The sequence below is a fragment of the Corvus brachyrhynchos genome, unplaced genomic scaffold, assembly GCF_000691975.1.
Source record: "Corvus brachyrhynchos isolate BGI_N302 unplaced genomic scaffold, ASM69197v1 scaffold5, whole genome shotgun sequence".
Classification (NCBI taxonomy): domain Eukaryota; kingdom Metazoa; phylum Chordata; class Aves; order Passeriformes; family Corvidae; genus Corvus; species Corvus brachyrhynchos.
The window spans coordinates 3,509,009-3,515,368 of record NW_008238321.1 but is presented as its reverse complement, the minus strand read 5'-3'; the positions used below and the strand labels follow the sequence as shown (position 1 = coordinate 3,515,368).

The 6,360-nt window shown below is 37.8% G+C and overlaps 1 protein-coding gene across 3 annotated transcripts in view; it reads left to right on the top strand.

Annotated features, from left to right (window-relative positions):
• Positions 1 to 2,202, top strand: part of MKL2 (MKL1/myocardin like 2) — a 52,136-nt gene extending 49,934 nt beyond the window's left edge. For all 3 annotated transcript variants that reach the window (XM_017733960.1, XM_008633392.2, XM_008633391.2), the window contains one exon: positions 1 to 2,202. This exon is cut by the window's left edge and continues 3,192 nt beyond it. The gene's annotated coding sequence lies outside the window, so the exon portion shown is untranslated.
• Positions 2,203 to 6,360: the final 4,158 nt, after the last annotated feature.

The following is a 6,360-nucleotide window of genomic DNA, read 5'->3' as shown; positions in this document are numbered from 1 at the left end:
ATGTGTGATTACTTTTTTGTGCATTTCAGAATTGTGTATTAAACCTTATATAAAATGGTTTGCTTTAGACTTTGTTCTGAAATGTGATATGTTTGCCATAGTTGTATATGCCTGTTTATGGCAGAAATAGGTTTTGCTTAGACTTCTGTGTGTGCATGTTTTACGTGAAAATTTCTGTAGCACAAATACAATACATCTTAGAATTTTAATGATGACTGTGCAGTTTGACTGCACAGAACTGAATCTTTCTCATTAAGAGAACAGTTGCAAAGGAATGCACCGGCACTAAATTTGCCATTTAATGGCTGCAGCATACTAACAGAATGCATCCTATCAAATGTGGTGTTAGTAGGTCCTTCAAAGTAATTAAGAATACCTTTTAATCAGTGTGAAAATCAAAAGTTGGTTGTTTACACATCTAGACACAGAGAGAGCTCAGACAAGTTTTACAAGGCTCATATTACTCAAGAGGAGTCACATCCTGTGTTCAGTAGAGAAATGGAATTTTTTATGCACTTTTAGTGCCATTCAGCATCAGTTACAGCAAGGAAGTTTACAGGCAAAATTTTGTTTAACATTAGAAATAGTTAAAAAGCATAGTCATACTCTCTGAGAATAAAATTAATTTATGGCAGTTGTTTTCCACAGAAATTTTAAGTGTAATCCAGCAATGTGCGCTTGCAGAATCAGACCTCTTTAAAAAGCTGAGGCCACGGCTTTTAGAAATAATGACTACTTAATAGTGACATTTATTTCCCAGGTATTTCTGAATTCACCAGCAGGAGTCATGTTCAGAGAAGATGGTGGTCAAAACAGAAGTGTCAATATTAAACTTTTCTGTTACATAATCTCAAACACTCAGATGCCTCAAAAGTGTAGGCACCATAATTGGAACCCAAGCACAAGCTGCTGAACTATTTTCAAGGCAGAGAAAATGCAATTACAGAATACATTGAACTGGAAGGGCATTATGTAATCAAAACACAGGAGAGCTCACTGATGTAAACAATTATTATTTGGATGGCATCTTAAGTATATTATAAACTTAAAGCAAACTCTATTAAAACTGGAAAAAAAATCTTCCACTTATCTCTAGTAAGTGTTCTGTTTAAACTCTTTGTATTGTGGTCTATGAAATCACCTTTCAGTGACTTCTAGACCATCCTCCAGAAGGTATTTTATGTGAGATCCGTGGAATTGAGTTACATATAGTATACATGGCCAATAAAGAGCATCCATTAAAACCTGAAATAATCTTAAATATTCCTTTTATACCAGTTTGCTAGGAATAAAGTGCAAAAAAGTGACACCTACATCATTCTGTAGTGTCCAATACTGAATAGAAAGTCTTTTTAAGTTAAAAGTGCATAAATGTATTTGTAGAAATCTAGCCAAAAAAAGCCATTCTAGCTATGAGAGCAAATTCTCAAAAAAAGCAGGGAATGGTTAATAACTATATAATCACACTATTTTTATAAAAATATACAGCTCAGATATTCAAAAGACAGCCTAAAATAAATTATAATAATATAAAAATTTAAATAGGAACCAAAGCATTGCCATTTATATTGCCAAAGGAGGCACTTTGTATTTTAAAACATAGGAAATTAAGTCCCCAGAAGTGTTATCCATACTTTTTTAAAATTAAGGATGTAGATATTTTCAAAGCTGTTTTTGATGTTTAACAGTACAGATTTGTTTTTTGTTGTTTGAGAAATTTGTAGTAAGTAATAGCACAGGCTTTTTTCCCAGATAGGATTTTCTTCACAGTACTGCTTGCAGTAGAAATAACGCTAACCCTAGTAGGTGTTTCTCTTCTTATTTTCATAGTCATAATTATGTCTTAGCATCTCATTTTGTGAAAAGAGGAAGATAAACACCTATCTCTGGGGCCCTCTTCATTTAAGCACTACTTTACTAAATGCAAATTATGGCAATCAGGGCGTCAGTTTATGTATTGCCTTTCTAGAAGAAACCATGATGCCTTTGTATTTGCTGTTTGCACCCCTAAAATCAATTCCGTATGTTTGAATGCCATATGTTTTGCACATTGTACTGTATATATGTAATGCATACTGTATTTTTATATGTGTACTACATTTATCAAATATTTTGTACATAGTGGCAATATTGTAGCTACTGAGGAAATGTTTGATATTCAGCATTTTTGCTAAGTGTCTCAAATAAAAAAGGAAAACTGTGTTCATTTGTCCGTGGTTACTACTTAAAAGTGAAAAATACCATTTTGACCTTTATGAGTCTGAAACATTTGGCCTATGTTCTAGGTACCTTTCTCACGAAAAGGAGTAAGAATGAATCTGCACTTAGACAAACTCCAAAACAATAATGATTTGTCATCAAAATCAGGGCCAAAATCTGTAAGAAGAGAGATTTCCTGAACCCTCAGAGTTTAGGTTTGGACTTTCATTTTTTTAAGCAATTTTTTTGTAGAGAGTCATTTACTCATAGAATGGCCTGGGTTGAAAGGGACCTTAAAGCTTGTCTTGTTCCCTGCTATGGGCAGGGGCACCTTCCACTATCCCAGGTTGCTCCAAGCCCCTTCCAACGTGGCGTTGGACATGGCCAGGGATGGGGCAGCCACAGCTTCTCTGGGTGACTCACTCCAGTATCTCACCACCCTCACAGTGAAGAACTTCCTCCTAATAATACCCAATTTCATTTTTAATCTGTTCCCCCTTGTCCTCTTACTACATACCTCTTGTAATGCACTTTAATACATGACTTTCCCAAATTCTTCCAAGGTTTTCAAGATGTGTTGGGTTGTGAGATTTTGTATTTGCGATTTGCATTCTGCTCAGCTGCTAGAACACCTGAAGAATGCATTTCTTCAGGAGAATGAGCTATGAGCTGTTTGCACAAGCTTCTTTTAAGGATGAAGCTGTTCATTTAAATACTTAGTGTTACACTTCCCCTTGTGAAGGCAGACCTGTACTAATCACCCACCGTTTCCTCATTAAAGTCTGTTCTACACTGATGACATCAGAACTTGGCCAAATATTAAAAACCCCATAAAGTAGTAGGTAGCAATTAAGTAAAACTGAACAAATTAAAAATTACTAATAAACACTCTGAATTTCATAAAATACCTCTTCTCTGTGAACTTTAACCATTGTAAAAGTTTGTAGGCTATATGTGCCACAAACTTACCTTCAGCTATTACACACCACACACAAATATTGCAAAATAAGTGCAGCACTTTTTGACCATGTACTTGTGCATTACAGGAATTACAGCTGGAGTATAACAGAGATAAAGCACTTGTTTTGGTACCAACTGGCAATCTGGGGGTTTGATTGTTTTACAATTACAAAGAACATAAACACATAACCCTCCCTCACAAGCTATGTTCATATTACTATTATGATGTAAACACAAAACAAGGCTTGATAAAATTTGAGATTAGGCTGAGTGAACTTTTTCCACAGGCTAAACCCTGATTTTCAATAAAACCTCAGTTTATTCAAACATGTTCTACAGATGGCCACGAGCACATTTGTCTTTACTCTGTAGCACATTCAATGCCATTTGCTCGTGCTTATTGGCTTGTTGTATATTGTACAGATGTTGCGAGAAACATTATTTCTTAGAATATTTGTACAGTCTCAAGCAGGAGATATTTCTTTGATGGCAAAGAAGTTGCATGGATTTCCCCACACCCTGAAGTATAGTCTGCAACCTTACCAAGACATTCCTAACGCAAAATCAAAGTAATGAATTAGAGCTTCTGAGACCCAACAGCCAGGGCTTGGCATTTTTTCCTTCACGTGTTTATCCATAAATGTAACGAGTAACTCTAAGATAAATACTTCCTTTCATGTAAAAAAATTACCCGAAGTTGAGTCTCCAGTCTTCTCTGCAGAAAAAGGACTACAGGGCCACTCTGCCATCCACTGCATCATTCTTGAACCCCCCCCAAGACAAGTGCTGTGGATTAGAAGTTAAAATAGTGAACAGAAACATTCTTTCATACAGCCAAGACAAAGCTCAAATAACTGCAAATGAGGAGCATTCCAGCTACCCCACAGCAAGTCTTTATAAAACTCTGTTGCACCAAATCTGCATATATATGATTGCTCCCCTGTATCTCAGAAAAGTCAGGGAAAGTTGAAAGGCCTGGTTTTGCGCATGAAAAGAGACACCAAAGCCTCTCCTAAAGCAACACCTCCATCTCATATGTGTGAGGCTAATGAAAGAAAGAAAAAAAAAAAAACCAACTGGTGATTATTTATCCATCCAACAAAATCTCCAACAATATCTTTTCAGCAATGGAGTCCTCTAAAGACTTCCCTTTAGAAAAGCCACGTTGTGTTTAAAAGAAGCTTGTGTCAGAAGAGAACAGTGCACGAGGAGGATTCAGCGTGAAGAGGAAGGGCTTTCACATGGAGCTCAAACAAGGGTAAGGGCCAGCATAAAAGACACTCCCAAACAAAAGTACCCAGACACCAAAAGGGCAATTACACTTTTTAAAATCAAGTTTACATTTTTAGTTATAAAATCTATCATGATAAATCAGTTCACCATTAAACAGCGCTTTGTTTAGACAGAAGCAGTTTTTCCAGACACACTGAGGAAGTTAGAGTAGACAAATTTTTTAAACCAAATCAAATATTTCTTCTTAATCTAGTTAGAAGATCTTTATGAATTCAAATTGAAGTTTCCATCTCCCCATACAGTTAAGAAGAACTTGATCAATAGAAGTTGATATGCCATTAAATACTATTCCTGATGCCAAGCAAATACATTTATTAAAATGTAACATATTTGAAGACATAAAACTCATATGAATTCCACCAACAATTCAAACAGCCCTCTCTCTCACCACAAAATTACCTCTCAGCTCACAAGGATCCAAAAACATTAATAAACACAGATGTAAGCTGCACAGGAACTGTGATGACAAGTTAAAACTGGCAAGTATGGCACATAAAAGAGCATATTTTGTAATAAGCAAGTAGGCCAGAAATGGCATATCATCAAACATGACTGATTAAAATCGAACTCCTTCCAGCTGCCAGCTTGGCAATACTATAAGAGTAACTCCTTCTGCCAGGGGAGCTAAGTGGCCCTCTGAGGTCACACCTTTCATAAACATTACAGGTGTGAGAGCTGAGGGAGGTGGCTTCCACTCCTACATATCATCATACTTTGAAATGCTGCAGTGATTACACTGACAAGACAAAAGCAGAATACAACAGTGCTATTCTCACTGCCCAGCTTTCCATAGCCCAGATGAGGGCATATGATGAACAAGACTAGCACATAAATTCCAGCAAGCATTCGGGTTGGCCAGGCCATCAGTTACGCCCACAGGGAGTGGAAAATCAGATCATCTTTGGGGCAGCTTTTCCAAGGTAGCAGCAAACACACTTAGCAAGGGCTGACTATCCAGTAAGGTAATTTAAATTACACACTTTCCACTGCAGGTCAAGCTAATTCAGATCACTCTGTTTAAACACAGGCAGGCATAGAGTTATCACACACAAACTAACAAATCATAACTTTTAAAGAACTAAAATTTTTTTTCATACAGTCAAGCCATCAAGCATGACTTTCCATAATGAGAGTTCAAAGAATATCCCAAAACAATACATAATTATTTCCCAGCTCGTAGCAGGGTGCTTCAACTAGATAACTTTTGAAGGTCTCTTCCAAGCCAAGCTATTTTCGTTCTGTATCAACTTTTTAATGCACCTGCATTACAGCACTACCAAATCAGTAACTCTGATCTCAGCCTTTACAAATGTACCTCTAGTATGTTCACATGCTTCTTCCACAAGGAAACCAAAACCAAACCAAAAGGAACATAGAACTTGGGTGTCCAGCAGCAGTTTCTTGGAGAATTTAAACAGACCTCCACAACGCACATTAAATGAAAAACTAAAAGCTTTATTTTCAGGTCACACTTGTAAAAATCTAGGAGACCCAGTCTGGAAAATAATACATATTTTAGTATCTTTTCTGCGTTTAACAACAGTTGAGTGTTTTGAGGGAACAGCTACCAGGCAGCAAGCGTGTTTAATTTAGTATTTACCATTTAATTATCCCAACGTTTTGCATTTCTGCTTCTCTTCTCGGAGGAGTAAAGTTTTAATCCCGCTTTTTTCCCCCTCTCTAAGCCGTTCTGCCGGTGTGAAGCAGCGCTTCGAGTGCCATCGCCGGGCACCGCACCCTCACAGACCTGGGCCCGACGCGGGCAGAAGGCGCTGCCCTCAGGACGCCGCCGCAGCTGGAGGGGAACCTCCTGGCAGCTCCAAGAGCGGGAGACGAAGAGAGAGCGAGACCGGGCAGCGGCAGCGAGAGCCGAAACCAGACGAGAAGGGGGACCGGCAGCAGTCCCCA